Genomic DNA, 14,116 nt, shown 5'->3' on the forward strand with positions numbered 1-14,116 from the left:
AAGAAGGAGAAGGAGAAGGAGAAGGAGAAGAAGGAGAAGAAGAAGAAGGAGAAGAAGGAGAAGAAGAAGAAGGAGAAGGAGAAGAAGGAGAAGAAGAAGAAGGAGAAGAAGGAGAAGAAGAAGAAGGAGAAGGAGAAGAAGGAGAAGAAGAAGAAGAAGAGGAAAAAGATTTCTCTAGGGAGGTGTAAGATATTCTGCATTTTGAAATACAATAATGTATTATTTCTTCTATGGTAATAACATTTCTAGAAATGAATTTGATTATTGAAAAGCAGAACCTTCAATAAGTAACACTAGTAGAGAAAAATAATTCAACCCCATTTTCTTGTTACTTTGACTTTTCTTTTTATTTCTCAATTTTAACTATAATTACTACACTTCCTGTTCCCAAAACTTTTGTGTCTTGTCTGCTGATGCTGTCAATAACCTTAGACAACTCTGAAGATTTGGCTTAAAAATACAAAACATATGAGCCATATTTAATTAAATTCTGTTGGTTGAAAGCTCATGAAAGAATTTCCCATGTATGCATAGCTGATTATTGCCTTTACCAAAACCTCTTAGCCTTCGGAGGAGACTGCTGATGACAATAATCACATCAGCTCCCAAGAGGAAACTAGGCCTCTGGTTTCCAGGGATCACCAATTCTGTTGGAGTATTAACAAATACTTTCCTACCAACTCCCTCTTGTATGTAAATAGTAAACATCTTTGGTATGAAAGCAGACATAATTTCAATATTTATAGTTTAGATTAGTAATGATTCACACAATAATCATGATTGTGTGAGATTTCTCTAGAAATTCATGAAGCCAATTTTAGGGTATAAAATAGACTTATACGGTGTTGGGTGATTATAAGTGAGCTTTGACACTGAAGAAGCTGCAAACTGATTTTACATAACTATTTTCAAATACTGTCTTAAAACTTCTTTTTTTATATGATTACATAACTACTTTTCAAATACTGTGTTAAAACTTCCTTTTCCTCTATATGATTGAAGGCGTTTTGAGGGATGTCTTTATTACAAAATACCTTTTAAGCCATATTTACAGTATGGTCAGGTGTCTCAATGACAGTGATACCTTCTTAGAAATGTGTTGCTGGGTGACTCATTTGTGTGTGGACATCATACATAAACCTAGATAGTATATCCTACTACACGCTCAGAATATGTGGTGTGGTCTATTATGTCTAGGCTGAAGACCTGTTCAGCATATTACTGTACTGAATACTATGGGAAAATGTATTACAGTGGTAAGTATTTGCATATCTAAACATAGAAAAGATACAGTAAAAATATGGTATAAAAGATAAAAAAAAAAAAAAAAGGTACACCTGCATAAGGTACCTCCCATGAATGAAGTTTATAGTACTAGAAGTTGATTTGGGTGAGCCAGTGAGTGAGTGGTGAGTGACTGTGAAAGCCAAAACATTATTGTACACTGTTGTAGACTTAGTAAACACTGTGCACTTTGGCTACACCAAATTTAAAAGTTTTTTCCTCAATAATAAATTAAACATAGGTTACTCTAACGTTTTTACTTTATAAACTTTTAATTTTTTAAAATCTTTTGATGCTTTTGTAATCACACGTAGCTTAAAACTCAAACACATTGGACAGCTGTACAAAAATATTTTCTTTCTTTATATTCTTAATCTAGAAGCTGTTTTTTAGCTTGTATTTAATTAATTAATTTAAATTTTACTTTTTGAATTTTTATTAAAAACTAAACTAAGACACAAACACACACATTAGTTTAAGCCTACACAGGGTCATATTCATGAATATCACTGTCTTCCACCTCCACATCTTGTCCCACTGGAAGGTCTTCAGGGTCAATAATATGCATGAGTCTTTCCTCTCGTATGATAACAATGACTTCTTCTGGAATATCTTCTGAATGACCTACCTGAAGCCGCTTTACAATTAGTTTCTTTTACTAAGTAAAAGGAGTACACTCTAAAATAATGATAAAATATAGTATAGTAAATACACAAGCCAGTAACAGTCATTTATTATCATCATCAAGAATCATGTACTGTACCCATTTGTATATGTTATACTTTAAATGACTGGCAGTGTAGTAGGTTTGTTTAGACCAGCATCATCACAAATACCTGAGTAATGTGTCGCAATATGATGTTACGATGGCTACTAAGACACTAGGCAATAGAAGTTTTTTAGCTCCATTGTAATCTTTTTTTTTTTTAGATGGAGTCTCACTGTGTCGCCCAGGCTGGAGTGCAGCAGCGTGATCTCGGCTCACTGCAACCTCCACCTCCTGGGGTCAAGAGATTTTTCTGCCTCAGCTTCCCAAGTAGCAGGGACTACAGGCACGTGTCACCACACCGGGCTAATTTTTGTATTTTTAGTAGAGAGGGGTGTCACCATATTGGCCAGGCTGGTCTTGAACTCCTGACTTCATGATCTGCCCACCTCAGCCTCCCAAAGTGCTGTAATTACAGGTGCAGCCACCGCACCCGGTGGCTCCATTGTAATCTTACGGGACCACCATGTATATGCAATCCTTGGTTGACTGAAATGTCTTTAAAGGGTGCATGATTGTGTAATAAAATAATGTGGCTCCTTAATAGTGTGAATATCCTCCTTTATTCCTGGCATATGACTTTTCCCTCTCATGTTTAATAAACTTTCTGTCCCTTTTACCTTTTATAATCATTTTATGCAGCATCCTTATGCTACTGATTATTTAGAACTTTGCTACTTTCAGGGCATCTTTGATTCTAAATTTTACCTACACAAGTTAAGTCAGAGTACCTTTAAAAAAATAAAGGTATTTAATACATTTGTAGCTTTAGAGCTGCTTTTATATTCAGTGCAGCACCAACACTTTGGAAATGTTTAATTGGAAAGAAAAGACAGATTTCAAAACATTAGGCCCAGGGCACAGTGAATATTTTAGTTGCACTGACTCCAACTCTTAGAAACTCCATGAAACACCAATGTGTTTAACCTTTTCCAACTTGCTTCCCAGATCGAGAAAAGATTTACTTAATGGACCAGAGCAACACTGGATTTGGATTGTTTTTTTCTTTTGAGTTTATTGGAGACTTTTCAACCAAGCTGCTAAGGAGAGGGAAGCACACAAGCAAGGCCACTGCCAAACTCTGGTGAAAAGGAAGAAATCAGTGTATCTGTGAGTATGTCAGAATCTTCACAAGCCAGGCAGGCAACTGATGTGGGAATGAGGAAACCTGCCTCCTAACATGTTCTTGGCTCTACCAGTAACTAGCTGTGTGACCTTGGCCAAGCTCCTTTCATTTCCTGAGCCAAGCTTCTCACTTCTAAAATGTATGGAATCAGAGCTCTGATAGCCCATAGATGTGATTTATTTGATTCACATGGCACTTGCCTTCCTTCCTTCTTGTTTTGAATCAAATAATCTTGAACATTAAACCAGCCCCTCATGAGAAATTAGATCTGCTGATTCAGTGTCTGGGTGCTTACATGGCAAAAGCAACTGAAACTCAGTGGTGCTATCCCTTTGACATGGGACAGAAACTCCCTTGATTGCCACACAGTACCCACTGGGTCCCCTACAACATTCATGCCTCTGACCTCAGTAAGCACTTGGTTTTGTGACCTAAGGGATTTTAAGCTTTGTGATCTTTATGATGCCTTCCTTTCATCTCAATAAGCCTGTAATTCTCAGTGGGCAAACCAATAATTACATCTTATGCATATTACCATTTCAGCAGCCAGGCAAATAAGCTGGAAAACCTTAGAACAAGACCAGACTTAATTAACATAACCAGAAATTATTTCTTCCCCAGATTTTCCTTGTAGGTGGCAGAATTTCTATACCATGTATCTTTCTACATCCTTCTTTGGAAATGCTAGCTTTCCCTTTTAACTATCGTATCCTCGTAACCAGATGATGTACTTAAAAAAACTGGCCTCCTGCCCTCCCTTAAAACTGGTTCTTCTTTTGAACTGTCAACATATGCAACTTTAAAACTCACAATGCCATTGCTTAAAAATTTAACCAACTCCAGCTCACGTAAGTCCTAAAATGATCTCCTAATCCTTTAGAAAAAAATAAATAAATAAAGAGATCAATAGGATTTTCTTTTTTCCTCATTCCACTTACCATGTATTACTGTACATCCTCTCCCAGTTTTCATCTCAATGCACTTGCTCTCCTTCCTTTTCCTTATTTTCCTTCCTCTTACCCCTACACACCTCCCCTTCTCCATGACTGTGGCCTGTCTGCCTCTACTCGGTCCATTTTGCCTTCTCATCTCCCTTAATGACAGAGGACAGAAAGGAAACAAAAAAACATTTACATGGAGCCTGCTTTCAAATCGTTTTTTTATGTTAAGTTCAGTGTCACAGGGATATTTATCTTGTTTTAAATTTGTGTGTGTGTGTGTGTGTTTTAACCAAACAATGCACTCTGCAACATTATAGATTTATGTGAAATTGAAGCTACAAAAAGTGTTGTTGAAGGTAAGAAGTTTTCTGTTACCATTTTTCAAATACACCTTATGGAAGGAATCTGGGAAACTATGATGAAAAGATTTTCTTAGTGTTTAGGACTGTGAATCTTATGGGAGCTTCTAGTTTGTTTAATTGCATCTAGGCTCACATTCTCTAATTGACTGACGTTCTTTTGTTTTTGAATAGTGATTCTTTGAAGCATTGTAAAAACCAACCATTTCCCCTTGTCAGATAAATTACTATTTTCTATGTTGCTCTTTATTTTAGTGCATCGGACTTATGCATTAGGAAAAGAAGCTTATTTTCTGCAAAGGAAAAAAAGACTATTTGGGTTTATGAAAAAAAAGGCAAGATGAATGCGGATCTTATTGTTTCTTCTTTGATGTTAGCAGAGGTTAATTCTAGGGTGCAGACGTTCTTTTCCTTGGAACAAGTGTTGATTTCTGTAGGTGCTGAGAGTGGATCCCCAGTGCCATGACGCAGTGGGAAAGAGTTACGTTTTCATAGCTCAAAGGGATAACAAAGCAGATGTGGGTCTCCAGGCAGCATTTAATCTGGAATGATGTAAGGCTGTCTGCAGCGATTCTGGTTTGCAATCAGAATCAGGACTTCCATTTTGCTCTCATGCAAATTCTACCCATCAGACAAAACAAACATAAAAACAAAACCGTTTTTACAAGCCTCTCTCTCCCAAGCAGAAGAAGATGTTATTTTTCATTGGCTGATTTCCTGATAAGTTACAAGTCTAATTATATTGACTTATAACTTTACCTTATATAGAGAGATAAATTTAACAAACCTTACTAGGTCTCCCAACCAGTGCACAGACAATTAATTTGTGGTGTGTCTAGAGAGAAAAAATGCTCGCATATTTTTAAAAATTGGGAAAGGTACTATCATGAAGTAGTAAAAGCCTAGGTTCTAGAGCCAGATGCCTTTGATTTGAATATTGGGATCATTTTTGGTTTTAATATGGTTCAGTCACTTATGAAATGTGTAATCTTGAGTAAGGAACCTGTATCCTCTGTGGGTTTCAGCTTTCTAACTTGTAAAATATGGATAATACTACATTTATATTTCATAGGCTTGCTGTAATGATTAAATGTGCTTAAATTAAATGGATTATTGAGACAAAATTAACAAAGATATTCAGGATCGGAACTCAGTTTTGGATAAAGCAGATCACCGAAGAAAACAGTATATACATTCTTCTCATTGCCACATGGCACTTACTCTAAAGTTGATCACATAATTCATAGTAAAACACTCCTCAGCAAATGCAAAACAACTCAAATTTTAATAAACAGTCTCAGACCACAGCACAGTGAAATTAGAACTCAAGATTAAGAAACTCACTCAAAACCACACAATTACATGGAAACTTAACAACCTGTGCTTGAATGAATTCTGGGTAAATAGTGAAATTAAGGCAGAAATCAAGAAGTTCTTTGAAAGTAAGAGACTAAGAGACGATGTGCTAGAATCTCTGGGACACAGTTAAAGCAGTGTTCAGAGAGAAATTTATAGCATTAAATGCTCACATCAAAAAGCTAGAAAGGTCTCAAATCAACAACCTAACATCTCAACTAAAAGAACTAGAGAACCAAGAGCAAACAAACCACAAAGCTAGTAGAAGACAATAAATAACCAAGATTAGAGTGGAACTGAAGGAGAGAGAGATATGAAAAACTCTTCAAAGGAAGAATGAATCTAAGGGCTGTTTTATGGAAAAAAATTAATGAAAGAGACCACTAGCTAGACTAATAAAGAAGAAAAGAGAGAAGAATCAAATAGATGCAATCAGAAATGATAAGGGGGGCACCACTACTGACGCCAGAGAAATACAAACAACCATAAGAGAATACTATAAACAACTCTATGCACAAAAGCTAGAAAATCTAGAAGAAATGGAAACTTCCTGGACACGTACACCCTCCCAGGATCGAACCAGGAAGAAATTGAATCCCTGAATAGACCAATAATGAGTTCTGAAATTGAGGCAGTAATAAATAGGCTCCCAGCCAAAAAAAGCTCACAACCATACAAATTTACAGCTGAAATCTACCACAGGTAGGAAGAAGAGCTGGTACCATTTCTATCAAAACTATTCCAAACAAATAAAAAGGAGGAATTCCTCCCTAACTCATTCGATCAGGCCAGCATCATCCTGATACCTGGCAGAGATACAACAACAGAAAAAGAAAACTTCAGGCCAATATCCCTAATGAATATTGATGCAAAAATCTTCAATAAAATACTGGCAAACGAAATCCAGCAGCACATCAAAAAGCTTATTCACTACGGTCAAGTTGGCTTCATTCCTGGATGCAAGGTTAGCTCAACACACACAAATCAATAAATGTAATTCATCACATTAACAGAGCTAAAGACAAAAAATACATGATTATCTCAGTATACACAGAAAAGGCATTTGATAAAACTCAACATTCCTTCATGTCAAAAACTCTCAATAAGCTACGTATTGAAGGAACATACCTTAAAATAATAGGTGCCATATATGACAAACCCACAGCCAATATCATACTGAATGGGGAAAATCTGGAAGCATTCCCCTTGAAAACCAGCAAAAGACAAAGATGCCCTCTCTCACCATTCCTATGCAACGTAATATTGGAAGTTCTGACCAGAGCAATCAGGGAAGAGAAAGGAATAAAGAGTATTCAAATAGGAAGAGAGGAAGTCAAATTATCTTTATTTGCAGATGGCATGATCCTATATCTAGAAAACCCTATTTTCTCAGCCCCAAAGCTTCTTAAGCTGAGAAGCATCGTCAGCAAAGTTTGAGGATACAAAATCAGTGTGCAAAAATCACTAGCATTCATATATACCAACAACAGGTGAACAGAGAGCCAAATTATGAATAAACTCTTATTCACAATGGCTACAAATAAAATAAAATACCTAGGAATATAGATTACATGGGAAGTGAAGGACATCTTCAAGGAGAACTACAAGCCACTGCCCCCAAAAATTAGGGAGGACTCATACAAATGGGAAAACATTCCAAACTCATGGTTAGAATCAATATCATGAAAATGGCCATATTGTCCAAAGTAATTTATAGATTCAATGCTATTCCCAATAAATTACCACTGGCATTCTCCATATAATTAGAAAAAAACTATTTTAAAATTGATATGGAACCAAAAGAGAGCCTGTATAGCCGAGATAATCCTGAGCAAAAAGAACAAAGCTGGAGGCATCAAGCTACCTAACTTCCAACTATACAACAAAGCTACAGTAACCAAAACAGCATGATACTGGTACAAAAACAGACACATGGACCAATAGAATAGAATAGAGAACTCAGAAATAAGACCTCACACCTGCAACCATCTGTTCTTCCACATACCTGACAAAAACAAGCAATGGAAAAAAGGATTCCCTATTTAATAAATTGTGCTGGGAAAACTGGCTAGTCATATGTGGTAAATTGAAACTTGACCCCTTCTTACACCTTATACAAAAATGAACTCAAGATGGATCAAGACTTAAGCATAAATCCCAAAACTGTAAAAACCCTAGAAGAAAATCTAGGCAATATCATTCAAAACATAGACACAAGCAAAGATTTCATGATGAAAATGCCAAAAGCAATTGTAATATAATCAAAAATTGTCAGACAGGATATAATAATTAAAGAGCTTCTGCACAGCAAAAGAAACTATCATCAGGGTGAACAGACAACCTACAGAATGGGGGAACAGTTTTGCAATCTGTCCATCTGAAAAAGGTTTAATATCCAGAGTCTACAAGGGACTTAAACACATTGACAAGAATAAAACAAACAACCCCATTAAAAAGTGGGCAAAAGGCATGAGCAGACACTTCTCAAAAGAAGACATTCATTTGACCACAACCATATGAAAAAAAACTCAGTATCACTGATCATTAGATGAATGCAAATCAAAACCACAATGAGTTACCCTCAGTCAGAATGGTGATTGTTACAAAGTAAAGAAGGCAAGTTTAGAAGTCTAAACTAGTTCACCCATTGTGGAAGACAGTGTGGCGATTCCTCAAAAACCTACAGGCAGAAATACCATTTGGCCCAGCAATCTTATTACTGGGTATATACCCAAAGGAATATGAATCATTCCATTATAAAGATACATGTACATGTATGTTCACTGAATCACTATTGACAATAACAGAGATACGAAATCAACCCAAATGCCCATTAATGATAGACTGAATAAAGAAAATGTGGTACATGTACACCATGAATATTGTGCAACCATAAAAGTAACAACAACAAAACAAAACAAAACAAAAACAAGATTATGTCTTTTGCAGGGACATGGATTGAGCTGGAAGCCATCATCCTCAGCAAACAAATGCAGGAACAGAAAACCAAACACCGCATGTTCTCACTTATAAGTGGGAGCTGGACGATGAGAACACATGGACACATTGGTGGGAGCAACACACACTGGTGCCTGTCAGAGGCCCTTGGAAGGGAGACTATCAGGGAGAATAGCTAATGGATGCTGGCCTTAATATTTACGTGACGTGTTGATCTGTGCAGCAAACCACCATGGCACACATTTACTTACGCAACAAACTTACACATGCTACACATGTACCCTGGAACTTAAAAGTTGAATAAAACAAAACATAACAAAACAAAAATAAATGTGTTAATTCATGTGAAGGATTAGAACGGTGCCTTAAGATTCATTAAATCAACTTTCATTATATCAAACCACTTCATAGTTCGGCTTACATTCTCTTTCTATTTTCTTGTATAGTGTCCATTAAGAAGGTTAGGACTACCTATAACATTTTTAATTTATCTATGGTAAATGCTGCAGGTAACATGCTTCATTCTCTTCTGCCCCAGAAGACTTGCTTATCTCCTTTCTGTGATTGGAACATAATTAGGTAATTGAAATACTTTCCCCATTTTCACTCGAAGCTGGTGTTGGACTGACCTAAACATGCTGTATCTTGAAGAGGATAGATATGACATAAACAATATATTTGGGGTCAAGGTGATTGAAACCTGTAAAACAAGGAAAACCTGGAGCTACTTACCCAAGCATACTAAGAATCCACAGGAGAAAGATAAGATTTCTGGAAAACATCCCTAAGAACAAACACTTTGACCTGTAATGAAGTTCGTAGAATCACTTCTCCAGTTTCTCCTATAAATGTCTATCTCAACCATTTTTAAGTGCAGATTTCTAAAATGGTGATTAGAAGGAACTAAAGTGGGAGACAAGTGAAATTATCTTCAGTTATGGATGTGGATTTTTATCGGAAAATCTTGGTGAAAGCTTCTGCTCTTGGAAGTTGGTCTCGAGATGTTTGTTTCCTACAACTATTAAGTTCCTTAAGATTTTCCAGACTACATTGGTGTCTTTCGTCTTTACTTTGATGACTCCAGGGATGCCATACTGTGAAGAAGTAACCTGAATAATGGTACTATATTTTAAAAAATGAACTTAAATAATATATGAGAAAAGGCATGTCAGACTCTAAAATCTACACTGACAATTACGGCTTTTTTTTTTTTTTTTTTTTTTAAGTAATCCACCTTTGGTAGAGCCGCCACTCTCTTTCAAGATATGCTAAGTGAGGGACTTTGCCTGTGTTAGTTCTCATCCATACGCTCAAACTTGCAAAATAGGAATAATAATACTGTTTTTCAGATGAGGAAACTGAGACTCAGAGAGGTTAAAATAACTTATCCCAGACTTAGTTGCAATTTATTTTATAATGATTAAGGAATATTCTTTTTATACACATTGTATGAAAATGACTGCTATTGGATCACTTATTTTTCACCGCATTTGCCAAAACACAACACATTTTCTTAATATGGTCATTTCAAAAAGTTCAGTGAAATCCTCAAATAGCTTAAAAAATTAATTTCCCAACCCCTTTCCGTTTTCTTTCTGCTTGATCTAGCTGGACAAGTAGAATCTTAAGACTCACCAGTTACTCCGACTCTGTCCAGCTGCTTGGCTACCACTTAACATAAGCTCTGTCAGGAGCTCCAGCTGGATTCCTTGCAGAATTGGGCTTATTTCTATCTGGCAGCCTCGACTATAAAGCTAACAAACACTTTTATTCTTCTCTTAATGAATGGAAAATTTCCTTTATTTCTAAACTCAACATAACTCCCAGATATCTATCAGACTTTGTAAATTTTTAACTTAATTAATGCCCAATGCCCAGTAAGTATGTTAAGTATCGGTCAGACTCAATGAAATAACCACAGACACATCATGATATTGCTAATTTTTCTGTAATTATTGTGCCTCACAAGATCAAAAGGTAGTCTGAAGTTGTGAACTGTCTTCAGGGCAGAACTGACCTATGGAAAGAGAAAATCAAATATGATATGGTCATATTAGGGATACTGGGGACAGTTGTGAGTACTATTCAGAAATCTGAGAGCTAGTTACATCTTTTAAAACCTATGCCATAGAAGTACAATTTTCCTATTTCTTTTATAAACATTGGAAATACCATATGATGGCTTTTAATCCATAGGAGGGCAATGTTGCGCTGCAGGAAAATCCTTCCAGATTTTTTTTTCAAAAGAACGTATAGAACGGATTAATTTAAAAATTAATGAATTGAAACAAATTAACTAATTTAAATATATTACAAGATGACAGTTATTTAATAATATCCCGTGTCGCATACTGATTGGCTTCATGTTTGTCATACTGACAGTTAATTTGTAAACTGATGTAAATTATCCTTGTCACTTGAAGCCAAACCACTGCTGTCTCATTTGAGAAGGCTGCATTCTCGTCTGTGCAGCTTTCTTTATGTTGGATGCTGGAAGAGCTTAAATTATTTACAGATAGATTAGTACTCTGATATGTTTATGCATGATCTGCTGAGGATAGCTCTGCTTAAAAAGATAAGAATTCCTACAGTTCGGGTTTCCCATCTTCTGTGATACCTCTCTTTGGATCAGAATGGGAGGTGGCCCTTAGCCAAATGCCATCATAAAGCTCTTAGACCAAAGAGTTAACTAAATGCTATGTTTAAAGTGAGTTATTAACATTAAGAACAAGACAAAATTAATTTCAGCCAAATTGTAAGATATCAAAGTGGTTCATATGTCAGAATTGTTTCTATAAAAGGAGTCTTAGACCAATATAGCACACTGTCATTTTAACCTGTATCTGAAGGAAGTCTATTTTGAATAATTGAAGCAAGTATTATAAATATAATTTAAATATAATTATGTGTTTTTATGGGAAAGCAGCACATTCTGTAGTGTTGGGAAGACATCAGAATTTCCTCTATTGAAAAAGTAATTTGTCCTTCCTCTGAACTTATATATCTCCATTTACCAGAACATAGTGATAAATGTTTGTTTGTTGCCACGCTAAGGCACATTCTGGCCATAGGAGCATGATGTGTCTCATCTCAGGGTTGTTCCTGAGTCCAAAGAAGCAGTTAACGACTGGGTCAGTAATAATAATAGCTAATGTTTATTAGATGCTTACTCTATGTCAAACACTATAATCTAAATATTGTTGTTGGTCTATTTTAAACTTCACAACGGTAGCATAAATTCTATTGTTAACTTAATTTTCTATATGACGAAATGCGCTTCAGAATGAGTTTAAGTTTAAACAGTGTGTTTGAGCTCACAAAACTTTCTAAGAGACAGAACAAGGCACACTCCAGAGGCTTTGCTTCTCACCACCACTTCTAGGTTAAAAGCGGAGTGCATCAAAGACTAGAACAGTTGATGCATAACCCTGAATATTTACTCAGTATCTTCTGCTTAATGTGATGCTTCTGGGTGGATGCAAATGGATGGGAATTGTTAAGAGTTCCAATGATAAACGTCATTATAGAATTTACTATTTAAATCTACCTGCCTTAACATTTGTAATGCCAAGTTTTTGTTTTTGAAATAAGATAATAGTAAAATAAATGATATATAACCTCATGAAGGATGGAAATTACATCTTACAATTCTCTGTGTCTTCCATCATATACAATCCAATAGTATAAATATGTGGCACATTTGGAAAATAATTGATGACTGAAATATTTATGTATGGCAAAGGAACAGGTATCTGTAAAGTCAAATGCAGAAACTACTGACATACAATCTTTAGTCCAAGTTTACTTCTGAGTAATATCTGTGGGGAATGTATTCGGCTTAATTGCAACCAAGAAGAATGACTTGGGTCTGAACTTCTGATGAATCACTTCAACCTTATCAGAATGAGTGGATGTTAGATAAATGGTCAGAAGTTTTGTTTTTCTTTCTAGTTATTTGCTTTAAAAAAAGATCTACCTTTTCATTTGGAACTTTATGATGATAATGATAATTTGAACCCCATGTAATTTTCTAAGTGGACATTGCTAACATATCTGCAGAGAGCGCTGTTTGACAAGGTGATTTTAATTTAACAACTCTTATCTAGAAGCAAGTAGCACTTACATGATTTTTGTAAATTTTAGTCCAATACTGAATGCTCACCATAGAAAGTATATATATTTAATAATCTTATGACATCTAGAACTCTGCATCAAAGAACATTTTTTAAGAAATTTTCTGCAGAGGTTAGTATATAGTTTAGTAAAACAAAGAACCCTTTCACTGGGAAAATAATATTAGTTGCAACTTATAAGTGTGTGTGTGTGTGTGTGTATTTGTGTTTGTGTATTTATGCATGATACTGCAAAGGAAAATAAATGTAGAATCAAATGCAAAGTAAGGGATATTGATTTTAAAGAAAGGGGTAATATAAAGAATGAAAAAATTTCTGAGACTAATCAGGAAAGGCAAAGGGAAGAAGGACGGGGTGGATTAAAAGAATTTGTACAATAATTTCCCCATTTTACTCTCCATTCTTGGACAATAAAGGAGTCTAATTGAATATGAGCAGCAATAGAGCCTATGGATCATTTCAATGACTCTGCAGCTGTGTGAGTGCACAGCGGAGTTAATGCCATCAATGAACTGGCCCTGCAATACTTTAGGAGGTAGGGGTAGGTTTCACGTCCCATCCCGTTCCACTCAGCTATTGGCACCCTATTTTCTTGAGTACCTCTCATCTTCAGGTTTCTTTCCAGGACATGGAGAAACATGAAAAAAAGACCAACATTTGAGAATAAGAGATAGTCAGAGGAAGAAGATAATTGGACGAAGAAGGAAAGATGGTGGGTCATCATTCAAAGGTTACTAGACGGAAATTTGAATTTAGTACATGAGGCTGGCTGTGGAATTGCTTCTCAGCCTTTGGGCTAACATCAAGTGGATAACGGCTGTGGATTCAAAAGTATATATAATACTAAGCCTGTAACATAATTTCCATTCATGGCCTCCACACTCCATATATGTTTATACTAATTAATGCCTTTGAGTGGAGCCATTTTCATCATCCAATTGATTCCCAGAGGCATAAACTGAAACAAAATTTTCTAGGTAGAAATCAACAAATTTCTCTTCAGATTTGATGAGATGCTGGACTACTCAAAGCTGAAGGAATAAGTCCAACTGAAGGGCTAAGAGTAACAAACATAAATTCATATGTTTACTTTTTACTGATTTTGGTCTTATTTCTTATAACTCAGAATCTCAGCGATTTTCAAATCTAAGTTAAAAAACAACCAATATCAATATGATCACAAAAAAATTTCA

The sequence above is a fragment of the Colobus angolensis genome, unplaced genomic scaffold (assembly GCF_000951035.1).
Source record: "Colobus angolensis palliatus isolate OR3802 unplaced genomic scaffold, Cang.pa_1.0 Scaffold46, whole genome shotgun sequence".
Classification (NCBI taxonomy): domain Eukaryota; kingdom Metazoa; phylum Chordata; class Mammalia; order Primates; family Cercopithecidae; genus Colobus; species Colobus angolensis.